General features: G+C 38.6%; 1 protein-coding gene across 4 annotated transcripts in view; it reads right to left on the bottom strand.

Annotated features, from left to right (window-relative positions):
- The window catches only part of LOC311091170 (stonustoxin subunit beta-like), a 51,867-nt gene that overhangs the window by 36,256 nt on the left and 588 nt on the right, over window positions 1–15,023 (bottom strand). For 2 of the 4 annotated variants that reach the window (XM_084126969.1, XM_084126970.1), the window contains exon 1: window positions 14,139–14,260. The exons of the other annotated variants lie outside the window; for them this stretch is intronic. The gene's annotated coding sequence lies outside the window, so the exon portion shown is untranslated. Of the gene's footprint in view, window positions 1–14,138; window positions 14,261–15,023 lie in introns of those variants that run through there. 4 annotated transcript variants of the gene reach the window in all.

Here is a 15,023-nt window from a genome sequence, read left to right as displayed (position 1 = left end):
ACAAGACTAACTAGACTAAATCAAGTGGGGAAAAAAGACATAAGGAAACTATTTTCATAGTTTTTTATTTTCTCCATAGGGATATTTATTATTAACGAAAACGTATAAACTGTTAAAGACAGACCTACTGTAAGCACACCTGTAACTATACGAGGCTATGTTAATCGTAGTCTATGTGTTTGTTAAAGTCATTAATTTGCATTATTTCAACATATATTTAAAACGAATATTTATATACTTATATTTTAATTTTTCCTTACATTTATTCTAATGATATTTTACATACATGTTATTTATAATGGGCTACTAATATTTATTATAATATACAAATTTTTAACTCTTAATAAAAAATAAAACAAACACTTATCTCATAAATTTAAATTGATGTCTGCAATGGTGTTTCTGATTGTCATCTCTGATTTATATTAGTGCGTCCTCGGCAGATGTGCTGTACTGTTTTAAAGGTGAAGCATGTAGTTTCTGCGACATTGGTGCCACCTAGCAGAATTACAAAAATACAGCATATTTTGCAAATGGCTACTTTCCATAAATGGTCAAATATATCAAGAAACTTTTATCTGTGTTGCTATATGTCATGAGAGTAAGCATCTGAGCAGCGAACACTCTGTCTAGAGCGAACTCACTTATTATAAACCCATCCAACGTGCACAAGGTGCATTTCTGACATGATACGTCACCCAACATACCAGGTTAAAAAACTCACCGCTCGCCACTTTTTTTAAATATATATATATATATATATATATATATATATATATATATATGTATATATATATATATTTTTTTTTTTTATAGGGATGCACCAATAGCACTTTTTTTCCAGAAAGAGTCTGATACAGATGTAATTTTTGGTACTCAACGATACCGAGTACTGATACTGATACCTGTATTTTCACTGCATTTGTAATATTTTTTTATACATTGTGTAGAGAAACCAAAAGAATGTAAATAATATTAGTTGGCTTAATTTGTTCAGCAATTATATATTTTCTTCAGTTATTTTCATGATTAATTAATCCTGCTAAAATGCATTGTACGAGTTTCTGTTACTTTTATTGTTCATTCTTTTGCTCTATCATATTTGATCTATCATTTAATAGCACAGCACATATTCAGAGCAGCTCCAGCAGGGCTCAGTGCTGAGGATTGGGCCAGCGGTTCAAATGTTTATACCAGTGAAATATCACAATTCTCTATTACAATTTTTTACTACAGCAAAACTACAAGCCTGATTAATGTAAACTTACAACAATTATTAAAGACAAGTAAATAGTCATTAATAAAACATGAACAAATAATCAAATTACAAATAGCACAAATAAATACAAGAAAACAAAGTAATCCTATGTGAAATATCACTGCATATTCATCACTGTATAAATTAAATATAGATGGAACTTTATAAAGCTACGAAAGTTATTTAGTCAAGAGCAGTGAGTGATTTCTTTGCAGGTTTATTAGACTGCTGTCCCTTTAAGACCGAATGCACCGGTCCAATATGAATATACTGTCTGCGTTTCCTTGAGATATAACTAACTGTGTTTTGGATACTCGCCATGACGGGTGTTTTTAAATGATTTAGTGTAAGTTTGTCCATACAAGCACAAGACGTGAAAGAGAATTCAATTCAGTATTCGCGCGCTGTCTGAGGCACAGATTTTCGGAGCGCGCACTTCAGATGTTTGCGTTCATTAAACTTCTTGACCTGCAAACATCCTGTAATAATGTAGGGAACCACTCGTTATACATAAATCAGGTAACAGTTTATGTTCTACTTATATATACGGATTAGTTTTAATCCAACTGACGTGTGCTGAGTGAACGATCAGCAATCATGAGCCTTCAACAGAAGTACTCTCTCTCTCTCTCTCTCTCTCTCTCTCTCTCTCTCTCTCTCTCTCTCTCTCTCGTCAGTTAACCTTAAAGGGATACTTCACCTCTGGATAGATGAATGTGCATTTAAATTGGGTCATTTATGAAAAAACGTTTAAACCCATCTAAGGTTAAAAATGTAATTTATGTTCAACAAATAAAAAACAACTATAATACAGATGAGCAATGCTAAAGCTTGGGTTGCTGAATATTCGATCGCTTACTTCAAAATCACTCATTGTTAATGATATGATTTCAGATAATAACCTAGATGTGCTGTGTTTGACAGAAACCTGGCTAAAACCAAACGATTACATTACTTTAAATGAGTCCACCCCGCAAGATTACTGTTATAAACATTAACCTCGTCTGAAACGCAAAGGGGGAGGAGTTGCTGTAATTTATAGTAATATTTTCAAAACCACTAAGAAATCAAGTTTTAAATATAATTATTTTGTAGTGTTAGTGCTTAATGTAAAAATATATAGTATAAATGATAAATCACGTTTGAGATTTGTGCTGGCTACTGTATACAGGCCACCAGGGCACCATACAGACTTTATCAAAGAATTTGCGGACTTTCTATCAGAATTAATATTGACTGCAGATAAAGTCCTGATTGTTGGTGATTTTAATATACACATCGATAATGAAAAAGATGCATTGGGATTGGCATTTAAAGACACTGTAAACTCAATTGGAGTTAGACAACACGTGTCAGGACCTACTCATCGTCGTAATCATACTCTAGATCTAATATTATCACACGGAATAGATGTTGATTCACTTTTTTGAGATGATGAGAGAGCAGCCGGAGAGATGGAGCGCAACTGGAAGAAAACAAAACTAGAGGTATTTCGCATCTCATGGAAAGAGAGCTCGATTGCTTACAGAGAGGCTTTAAAAGCTGCTAGATCTGCTTATTTTTCAACCCTATTAGAAGAAAATAAACATAATCCTAGGTATTTATTTGAAACAGTGGCTAAACTAACGAAAAATAAAGCTTCAAGCACTGAAGTTTCCAAGCAGCACAGCAGTAATGACTTTATGAACTTCTTCACTTATAAGATTGATAATATCAGGGACAAAATTATAACTATGCAACCGTCTACTACAGTATCGCATCAGGCAGTGCATTGTAGTCTCCCTGAGGAAAAATTTGATTCATTCGTTGCTATAGGAGAGGAAGAATTTACTAAACTCATTAAATCATCTAAATCTACAACATGTATGTTAGACCCTATACCGACTAAGCAAGTGGTTTTCAAACTGTGGGTCGCGACCCACTTGTAGGTCACACAGTGAGAAAAGGTGGGTTGCACAAAGTCACTTAGCTGCAGCTAAATTTACGTTACGATGACCAAACGACTCTTAAGCACTAGCGGCGCCAGGATTTTGATTGTAGGTGGGCCTCCAGAAAGCTGGATGGGCCAGTTAAAATAAGCCCAAAAAAAAATAAAAAAAATAAAATCGGGTTCCCCTTCATCTCCGTTTCAGCGCTTTTCTGGGCACTGAGGACAGCGACTCAGTAGCCTACCTGAATTTAATGCGTAATTAGCATAGGTTTAAAAAAAAACTTAAACAGGAATTTTTTTGTTGCTTTTTTTAATACAATTACAATTCCATTTAATTTATTGTTTAATAAAATTATAGGCCAATTCTTTTTAGTTTATTAAACGTACAGTATGGCATTTTTCGCCACTAGGGGTCGCTAACCTCTTTACAATAACAAAGGCGTAGTTTGATGACGCAACACATGCTAAGAATTATGGATGTTGTTGTCAACGTCAAGCCGGCCGATCTAATAATGTTTATGGATGAGTAAATACATCGATGTTTTTATCATGACTGTGATATGAAGCAGTTCGGGATTGCTAAGAGACAGCTATCAGCTCCACACGCGAGTCCCGCGGATATAAAAGGAATATGGACATTTCATTCTACCGAACTACATACAGAATTACAACTCACAGGTCAGTTTATTAGACAAATTAAACTTGTGAGGTAACGCAGCGCTGTTTCACCTGGTCTAACATTACACTAGCACACTAAACTGCATTTGAATGTGTTGAGACTAGCAGTAAGCTAGATCAACATTAGAATAACATACAGATCATATTCTAACATTTTATCATTGTTGAACTATATAACATTAATTAGTTTTATGTAAATGTGCTCACCTGTTTAATAAAGTACATGTAGGAGCGGTCGAAGTCTCGGACGTGGAGCTCTCGTTTATATACTGTCTATGGGAGCTCTCGGCATCTCGAAAACACCGCGCTGATATTGATTCTCGTTTTAGTTCTCCTTTTTTATCCAAAGTCTACTTGCCATGGTCCATAATGTTTGAACGAAACAACAACAGCGTGCAAATAGACATTGCGAACTCCACAGTTGTCTGCGTCTGTCGCTTTGGTTAATCAGAGGGCTCTGCTCATAGCTCTGGTTACCATGGCAGTACGAGCGGAAACCATAGGCGGAAACCAGGGACAACGCGGATATGACGGCATTGACTGCGACAAAACGGAAATAAAGAAACGTGCCGTGTCTAAAAATTAAATAAAAATTTCTCCTGGTTTGAAAGTTGTTGGAAACAGCCGGGATAATGTAAGTACACAACTAAAAAAAAAATATAACGTAGATATAGTGATTTTTGCTAATTTTAAAGCAAAAAAGTTACATATTGTGCCTTTAACAGCAACAACAGCTGTAAAGATTAAGTTGACCGTTGACGATCGCCATCTCCGTAGTGAACGCGCCTATAGAGAGAAATGCACATCATGGATTACATAATCAGAGAGTAGCCTATTTCTTTTCGTTTTCGTATGTCTGTGAGTGAGGCATACGCTGAGTTTTCATTAAGTTAGGATGATATGCGCTCCAGTTCACGAGCAATGCAAGTGGCCTCCATGATTATATTGTCGTCTGCTATATTTGCTTCTTTATTAAATACAGGCAATTGGTTGATTAAAAAAAATATTAAAATGAAGATACAATTTATACAAAACGAAATTCACTTAAAAAAAGTTTTTTTACAAAACAAAACTTAATTAAGTGGTCAAAATCATGTCTGACCCACTCTATTTCTCTCGATATATTGCGCATCCTATCTTAGTCGTGCGGTTCACTTTTCATAATCAACATGGATGAAAAAATAACATTATAATATTTTAACAAATATGAAACTAAGTGAGCTTATTTAATGGCTACAACACGTATAGTAGGCCTACAGACACTCTATTTGTACAAATTGCTGCACATTTATTTTATTCTGAATTTTGCACACACAAGTTGAAAGGCATTTGTTTGTGCATGCATAGTAAAATATATCTGCAACATTTATCAAGTTCACTGATGTTACGGCGTCCAGTGACATGCCCGTTATTCGGTCTCGAGCGCCGTCCCCTGAATACTGAGTATGCATACTTGGCCTAGTATGCATCATTTGTGCGCTGATGATCGATGCACCTGTTCGCAATGAACGCTGAGCTCTAGCGTATATCTGGCTCGTTAGCTCAGTGTTCCTTGCGAAGTATTGTTCCACCACTGTGTTGCATGTCTGAGCATTCTCTGGATGATTTATATAACCCATCTCTGATTACTGAAACCCCTGCTTGTTCTAACGACTCTGATTCTGTGCAGCCTGCCAAGTGAACCCCTGCCTGTGACCCGACTTCGATTCTCGCTGCCAGCCCTGAACTAAGCCTGCCTGACCACTGAGAACGGACTGTACCAGCTACCCTGCCCTCATAACCCCTTAACCCTTTACCTTCACTCAAACCATTAATAAAACGTTGCACATGGATCCGTCTCAGTCTCCTGCTTCAAAACAACTGATAATTATGCGTGCATTTATTAATTATTATCTTAATGAATAATGTAAGGACGAAGCATGTGAACTGCGTTGTTTGTTTAGAATGGAATGGATCGCAAATAGATCCGAATGAAGAAACGTACAAAACCATAGTAGAAAATGGGTGGGCCCGGACCTAAAATGCCCACCCGGACCCAATGGTAGCGCCGCGGCTGCTCTTAAGTGATGATTCTTTTAAGGAATATTTTTTAAAAAAAGCACACACACATACATAGCCTACATAAGAATCAGAAATCTGAATCAACATAGCATTCATTGAATGACTCACTGAATAATATCATCTGATTTATTTGAGTTGAACTGTCACGTGTCTCTAGGCCTACATCAGTACAAATACAGCATTCAATGACCACGCACTCCGCGTAGCGTAAAAAAATGGAAAAGTTTTTAAAACTAAAGGCATCACAGACCTGTGAAAAGTCGTCGGAAACAAAAAAATCTAAAAAGGAGCCTCGAAGAAAGTATGACCAGTCCTACCTTGATCTTGGTTTTATTGCCTGCGGAGGTCCAGATGGTGAGGAAGTCCCTCAATGTCTTTTATGCTTAGAAAGGTTGGCCAGTGCTAGCATGAAACCCTCAAAACTTAAATGGCACCTCACAACAGAACACTCTGCATACGCCAACAAGGGGCGATCGTATTTTCTTCTAAAAAAAGATGAGTATCTTCGTCAGCAAAAACTGATTAAAGGTACAGCCAGCATCCCTGAAAAAGCAATGCGAGCCTCATTTTTAGCTGCATACAGAATCGCAAAATCCAAAAGGCCACACAGCATAGGAGAGGAGCTTCTGCTGCCAGCCTGCATAGACATCGTTGAGGAAATGCTGGGTAAAGAAGCTGCAGGAAAGATCGCTAAAGTTCCACTTTCTGATAACACAGTACAACGACGTATTGAGGAAATGTCCTCTGATTTACGCGAACAGACAAGTGACAAAATCCGGAGTAGTGTTGCATTTGCTCTACAACTGGACGAAAGCACAGATGTTGCAAAATGTGCAGTTACTGGCTTATGTCAGGTACGTTGACTCCACTGACATCATTGAGGACTTCTTATTTTGTGAAGAACTGAAAGAACGAACGACAGGGGCAGATATTTTTGACTGCTTAAATGGATTCATAACGTCCGAGGGCTTCCAGTGGGAAAACTGTGTGGGCCTCTGCACGGACGGTGCGGCTGCAATGACAGGCAAGAAAAGTGGTCTTGTTGCTCGAAGTAAGGGAGCTGGCCCCATTAGCTACTTTTACCCACTGTTTTTTACATCGAGAAGCCCTTGCCAGTAAGAAACTGCACCCGGAGTTAAACGATGTGTTGCAGACTGCCATCAAAATAGTAAATGCTATCAAGGCCGGGGCACTCTCCTCACGACTTTTTACATCGCTATGCACTGAAATGGGCTCAGAACATCAGCACATCCTACTTCACGCCGAGGTCAGGTGGCTATCACGGGGTAAGGTGTTAACTCGTCTGCTTGAGCTGCGAGAAGAGGTCTCACAGTTTTTAGAAAATGTTAATTCTCCTCTTGCTGTACATCTGTCAGATGAAGAATGGTGCGCGAAGCTTGCCTATCTGTGGGACATATTCACTCATATAAATGTACTGAATGAAAGCATGCAAGGTCCATCATCATCCATCCTGACCTATATGGACAAGATCACAGCTTTCACCAGCAAAGCTGAAATTGTGGAGATCCCGAGTGGAAAAACGAGTGTGGGACATGTTTCCATTACTGTGCGAGGTGTGCGCCAATGACGGTGAACACATCCGAGACACTGTACATTCTCACCTCGGCGCACTCATTCAGAAATTCCACGAGTATTTCCCTGATATTAGAGGTAAGATATATATTTTTATATTATTACTATTATTTTATACATGTTAAACACTCTTATCAGTTGACTTCATTGGAATAGTAATTTTATCTTTTTCTATCAAATCAATCATCTGTAGATATGACAGAATGGGACTGGATACGGGATCCTTTTTGTAGTGAGGCAAGAGAGCACTGTGTCCTAACAGGAAGAGCAGAGGAGGAGCTGATAGATGTGGCTTCAGACAGGAGCCTTCAACTGCTTTTCAGAGAGTCAAAGAGTCTTGGACAGTTCTGGGTGTTTGTTTCCAAGGAATACCCCACATTAGGAGCTGCTGCACTCAGAGTTTTGGTACCCTTTTCTACCACTTACCTATGTGAGAGTGGATTTTCTGCTCTGACTGCAATGAAAACAAAATACAGATCACAGCTACAACCATCACAAGACATGCGTGTCAGTCTGTCGAAAATAATTCCTAGATTTGATGTGTTGTGTGCAAAGAAGCAGGCACACCCTTTACACTAATGGCGCTTTTCCATTACCAGTACCGGCTCGACTCGACTCGCCTCGCCTCGACTCAGCTCGGCTCGGCTCGCTTTTCGCTCCGTTTTCCATTGCAGATAGTACCTCCACAATAGTACCTGGTCGTCATAGCGACGCCGCAGGGAACTGCCGTGACTTAATCTTTTACGCGAGACTCGCGAGACACACCCGCTACCACACACACAGGACAATGGAGGAAATCGAGTGTATGCTGTTTTTGGATGTTTTTGCTTTTGTTTTTGCTGTTTTTTTATTCGGGATACTCCGTCTGGCGCATGCAATGATGACGCAGTGAATAGTGACGATTCTCTCTGACCAATCAGCAGTCTGCCTTGTTTTCACGTCACATTTTAGTATCGCCTCAGCTCGCTTAGAACCTCGCCGGAGGTGGTACGAAAAAAAGTACCTGGAAGCCGGTACAGGTACAACTTTTACACAGTGGAAAACCAAACAGAGCCGAGTCGAGTCGAGCCGAGCCGAGGCGAGCTGGTACTGTGTAGTGGAAAAGCGCCATATTACATTTCACTTGCTTACTCTTAAGCTTGAACTAGTTATTAAACACAATATTTCAGTTCTTGAGATTTGTACATGTTTTTGTTAATCAGTAGTTCTCAGCTATTCCTCTCATAACCTTAACATAACCATTAGGCTTCTGTTTTGACATCTGAGTGGTTCTAACTTTCTGTATTTCTTTCAAGCCTTTTGGTATTGCAATCAATTATATATTTCATTCATATGAAAATAAATTAAATTAATAGGAAAATAAAAACTGTTCTCTACTACTAAATGAAGATGCGTTTTTCCCCTTATTTCCATTTAAACATTTTATGGTGGGTCTTGAGATTGATTATACTTGTCTAGGTGGGTCCTAGAATGAAAAAGTTTGGGAACCCCTGGACTAAGCTACTGAAAGAGATGCATCCAGAGGTCATAGATCCTATTCTTAATATCATTAATTCGTCTTTGTCTCTAGGATACGTACCAAAAAACTTTAAGCTGGCTATAATTAAACCGCTTGTTAAAAAAACGCAACTTGATCCTACAGAATTAGTCAATTACAGGCCGATCTCGAATCTACCTTTTCTGTCAGAGATACTAGAAAAGGCAGTATCCTCACAACTGTGTTCCTTTCTTGAAAGAAATTATATCTGCGAGGATTTCCAGTCCGGATTTAGACCGTACCATAGTACCGAGACAGCTCTCATTAGAGTCACACATGATTTGCTCTTATCATCCGATCGTGGTTGTATCTCTCTATTAGTGTTACTCGATCTTAGTGCTGCATTTGACACTGTTGACCACAACATTCTTTTAAATAGACTAGAAAACTATGTTGGCATTAGTGGAATTGCACTAGCATGGTTTAAATCATACTTATCTGACCGTTATCAGTTTGTAGCAGTAAATGAAGAGATGTCTTATCGATCACAAGTTCAGTATGGCGTACCACAAGGCTCAGTACTAGGACCGCTGCTGTTCACTCTGTACATGCTACCATTAGGAGATATCATTAGGAAACACGGCATTAGTTTTCACTGTTATGCCGACGATACTCAGCTGTATATTTCTTCAAAACCTCACGAAACTTACCAATTCACAAAATTAACGGAATGCACAGCTGATATAAAAAATTGTATGACTCAAAAAACTTCCTCACGTAATAACCTAGAATACTGTCTAACACTTGATGGCTGCTCTGTCAAGTCTTTGTCGTTGGTTAGGAACCTGGGTGTGCTCTTTGATACCAATCTTTCATTTGAAAGTCACGTGTCTAGTATCTGTAAAACCGCATTTTTCCATCTTAAAAATATATCTAAATTACGTCATATGCTCTCATTGACAAATGCAGAACAATTAGTCCATGCGTTCATGACCTCAAGGCTAGATTACTGTAATGCTCTACTGGGTGATTGCCCTGCACGCTTAATAAACAAACTACAGCTGGTCCAAAACGCAGCAGCTCGAGTTCTTACCAGAACCAGGAAGTATGACCATATTAGCCCGGTTCTGTCAACACTGCACTGGCTCCCTATTAAACATCGCATCAATTTTAAAATATTGCTGATTACTTACAAAGCACTAAATGGTTTAGCTCCGCAGTGCTTGAGCGAGCTCTTAACGCATTATAGTCCTTCACATCTATTGCGATCTCAAAATTCCGGCCAGTTGATAATACCTAGAATATCAAAATCGACTGCTGGCGGTAGATCCTTTTCCTATTTAGCACCAAAACTCTGGAACAGTCTTCCTACCATTGTCCGGGAAGCAGACACACTCTTTGACCTAGCATTCACATAACACATTATAGACTTCTATAATTCAATGTTAGGCTGCATAGATTAGGTCAGCTGGAACCGGGAACACTTCCCATAAATCCTGATGTACTCGTTACATCATGAGAAGAATGGCATCTATGCTAATTTTAGTGTCTGTGTTTATCCCAAGGTTTTCCCGCAGCCTGCCGGATCCAGGCCGTATCCAGATCTGATGAAGGACCTTCGCCTGGACCCGATCCAACGCAGTGCTGAAGTGCCAACTAGTCTCTCCCTATGGAGGATCCCTTTACCACTCTACAGATAAAGCGTCGTCGGGAAACTCAATTCGCGTACCTACCCCGAATTGATAAAATAAAATAAAATTCTGTATAAAAATTATAAGGAAACACCAGTACTTTGTTTAGGCTTGGCTTGTAGGGAATTACAAACCTGCGCACATATATTCAAACGCACATAACTATAGAACCAATGCTTAATGCGCATGTGAACGCCATCAGCGTTTCTCACAGGTTTGCGTTTAAAGTTTGTGTAGAGAGAATGGTGTAGTCTTAGCGGCCCCTAATTTAATAACAAATGATCGTTGCGACGGAAGCAAATCAATCAAAACTAACTTTAGCTGGAAAATAACTTAATTAAAGAACCGCTATAAAGCCAAAACAATCTCTGTTACCTTAAAGGGCAACTATTATGCAAAATTCACTTTTACATGGTGTTTGAACATAAATGTGTGTTGGCAGTGTGTGAGCAAAACCACCCTAGAAAGATAAAAATCCACCCAGTAGTTTTTTTACTATCTCAATAAATCACAAGCACTGTCTCAGAACGAGCTGTTCTAAGATTGATCTCACTGTGACGTAGAATTGCGCAAGCCCCACCGACGTGATTTGATTGACACTGTGGTTACTCCGCCCTCTGTGATCTGTACACCATCGCCATTGTTTCAACGACAGCCGGTAATGTCTCCTAAGAAGTGTAGGTGTTCTGTTGTGGGATGTAAGAATGGACATAGTAGTCTTCACTGACATCAGAGCCACTGAAAACGCAGCGGATGGATTTTATTTATGAAGAAAAGGCGCCACTTAAACTTCCTAAATGCGTTTATGTTTGCGCGAATCATTTTCTGACTGACTGTTTAGTGAACGAGGGTTAAAGTTAATCCTCAAGTGTGGATCGTTGCCTACTGTTCGCGATCCAACGTCACCTCCAGAAGAAGTAAGTGTATTTTATGATTTTTGAGCAAATAGTCATTTCAATCGATGTCAGCCAGTTCAACAACAAATGCGTCTAAAGCTATTTATTGTCGTCGTCATAGGATGTCTCAACAAACAACGTCAGACAGTTTTATGTCACGTATCATTTTTTGCAGCAATTACAAATGTAAATAAATTAAGGTCTGCTCTATCTCCATAGACAGTATATAAACGTCTATCTCCCTGCAGCATATGTTGTCTGGTTCTGTATAGCCATCTTCTCACATTTGCCACATAAGCACCTGTACGACAAGTAATGTTAACATGACGCAACAGCACCCCTCGCATAAATATAATTTCGTTTGTACTTAAGAAAAAAAAAATTTGTTTGTACTTAGCAAACGTTATCACAGTATTTGTGTGTGTGTAGTTTCAAAAAATTGCGCGAACGTTATCACAATTCGTGTGTGTGTTGCACATCCATAATTGCAAATGGGACGTGATTAAAACTTTGTAAGTACATAAACGTATCAAATAACCATTCCGAGACGTTTTGGTCCATTCTCATTCGTGTTTATTCTGTGCCGGACTCTCTTCATCATCTGGGTCCAGCAGGGCGGGGATATGCAGCTCATTTACATTTAAGGTGGTACACACCAAAACAGCTCTTTTTAAAACAGGCCCCAAAAATGACATTTTCAAATGGTTATAATAAATTAACTGTGGGGTATTTTGTGCTGAAACTTCACAAATACATTCTGGGGACACCCAAGACAAATATTACATCTTGTAAAAAGGGGCATAATAGGTGCCCTTTAAATTATACACTTATCTCTGTAAAGCTGCTTTGAAACAATCTACATTGTTAAAAGCGCTATATAAATGAAGATGACTTGACTTGACTTGACAAAGGTCTCTGTCTTTGGGTCATTTTTTCAAAAATGTGCTTTTTTGTCATTTGTTGTGTATCTTTGGATTATGTTGTGTTGTAAATAAATCCAAACAATCAAACAGCCATTCTTTTTTAAATCTCCTCATTCTTTGTGCAAGGTTGCTCAGAATGACAGGGCCTGATAGCTCCTAATAGGGCCATTAGGGAGGGTCTTTGTCTTTCTCAGGTGTGAAAACAATACATATTAATGATTATTTATGCCTCCTCACATAAAGCTTTCTTACACAAATCACGTCTTACAAATTTTAAATCAATATATTGTCTTATCTGAATGAGCAGTCGGGGTGATTTTCACATAGTTTTGGAGCAAATATTCTAGGCTACGTGATACAATTTTCAAAAGTCTTGTGAAGAAATAATCAGTATGGGTTTCATGACCTTATTTCAGTGACAATTTTTTTTTTTTGTATTTTCACAAACCACGCATAAATGTCATTATCTCAAAACTACAAACTTTTACATACATGCTGCTGATATATTATTGTAGCAGAGTTTGTGCTGAATACAGTGTAATCAGACTTTAGCCATGAAAATGTCACAAGTAACAGAAATAAGCACAAATGTCAGAGCATGTCAGAACACCTCCAGGGCCAGGAAACACCTCAGACCCCAGAGGGTTAAAGGTTTTTAGTACGTATCCTCATGACAAAGATGAATTAATGATATTAAGAAGAATTAACATTCTGACTCATTCTGCTAGCACAGGACACACACAATCAATCAATCAATCAACTTTTATTTGTTAAGCACATTTAAAAACAACACAAGTTGGCCAAAGTGCTGTACAAATCTAAAAATTACTCAAACACTCAACAAACAGTACTCACACAAAACACTGGATTAATATACAACCCCGAGCAGTAACCTGAACCTAGGGGCAATTATAAGCCACAGCGTAGAGGTGAGTTTTTAGCATCGATTTAAAACATTCTAACGAATCACAGGATCTGATATGCAGAGGAAGAGTATTCCAAAGACGCGGGGCTGCCACAGAAAATGCACGATCACCTTTAGTTTTTAATCGTGATTTGGGAACATGTAGGATCAAACTCTGGGATGATCTAAGGGGTCGAGCAGAATAGTGATGCTGTCTCTGTATCAGACGTGCTACATACTCCGGAGCCAGACCATGCAGACCTTTAAAAACCATGGACAGAACTTTATATTGGACTCTAAATTCAACCGGAAGCCAGTGCAAAGAGGCCAGTACCGGAGAAATCCTAGACCATTTCCGTGTGCCTGTCAATAGTCTGGCTGCTGCATTTTGCACCAGCTGCAACCTTGATAGCAATTTTCTAGACAATCCTAAGTATAACGAGTTGCAGTAATCCAATCTGGATGAGACACACACACATATATAACAATAATATAAAAGGTAAAAGATAATATAATAGTTAAATACAACTTTGCACTTTCTAGTCTCTCCAGTTTCAAATTAATGGTTTCACAATTTCTAATGTCTATCCTCTGAAAACTTGCATTAACTTTTCCTTTCAGTGAACATGTAGATTGATTTGCTGAGCATTGTGTTAACCTTCTCTCAACCTTTACTCCAACACACACTGACACTGCCTGTTGATATTGTTTTAAAATCACATCTTACCTGGAGTCTCTGTTCCTGATATGGTAAGAAGTCTGAGGCTGTAGTTATAGTTAAAGTTCTGCTACTGAGGAAATGTCTCATGAAAAAGTGTGTTGTCAGAAAAAAGTATTCTCAGAAATGTTGAGAAAGGTTGGAGGGGAGGAGCCCCAGTGGACATTGCCCCTTTGAACTTGAAATGCTTTCTGGCAGTATACAATCATTTTTGGCAGTATACTGTGTTTGTGTGGCTACAGTGCCAGGGCTGAATTTTTGTCCCAGTCCGCCCCTGCATATAGGCCTACAATATACACTATATTCTGTATCAGAGTATGTTATTTTATCACCCACCTGGATTTAATAAATAAGCAAATATAGCAGACAATATAATCAGGGCATGGAGGCGCCGGCACGATCACTTGCATTGCACGTGAACTGAAGCTCAGTGTATAGGCTACATGCCTCACAGACATGAGAAATATATCTATAGAAAGCTTGAAATGTCTACTTTTAAAGAAAACAAATCAAAATGTAAAGAAACATACAACTCTCTGCTAATGTAATCTGTATGAAGTGTGCATTCTCTATAGACTGTGCGTTCTCTACTGTGAAGATGACGAGTCAGCATCGTCAACCGACACTCACACAGAAAACACTATTTTATTAATTATCAATTAAAATGTGTCCTTGCTATATTGTACACATTTATAATCATTACTTTTACGGGTTCTTTGTGACAAGTTTTATGCGTGCGCTTGAGTGCAGTATAGACTCTTTTTGCACCAATGTCACAATTACGTCACGGCGTTAGCTGGAGGCAAAACAAAGGGAAAACTGGAGTCAGCCAATACAATCCAGCACAGATTCTGCATCATAAGGAGCTTAAAATGTCATCTTGTTGTGTTGTTG

Source organism: Abramis brama, assembly GCF_963993115.1.
Source record: "Abramis brama genome assembly, chromosome: 1".
In the NCBI taxonomy this organism is placed as follows: domain Eukaryota; kingdom Metazoa; phylum Chordata; class Actinopteri; order Cypriniformes; family Leuciscidae; genus Abramis; species Abramis brama.
This window is presented reverse-complemented; position numbering and strand designations above follow the sequence as displayed.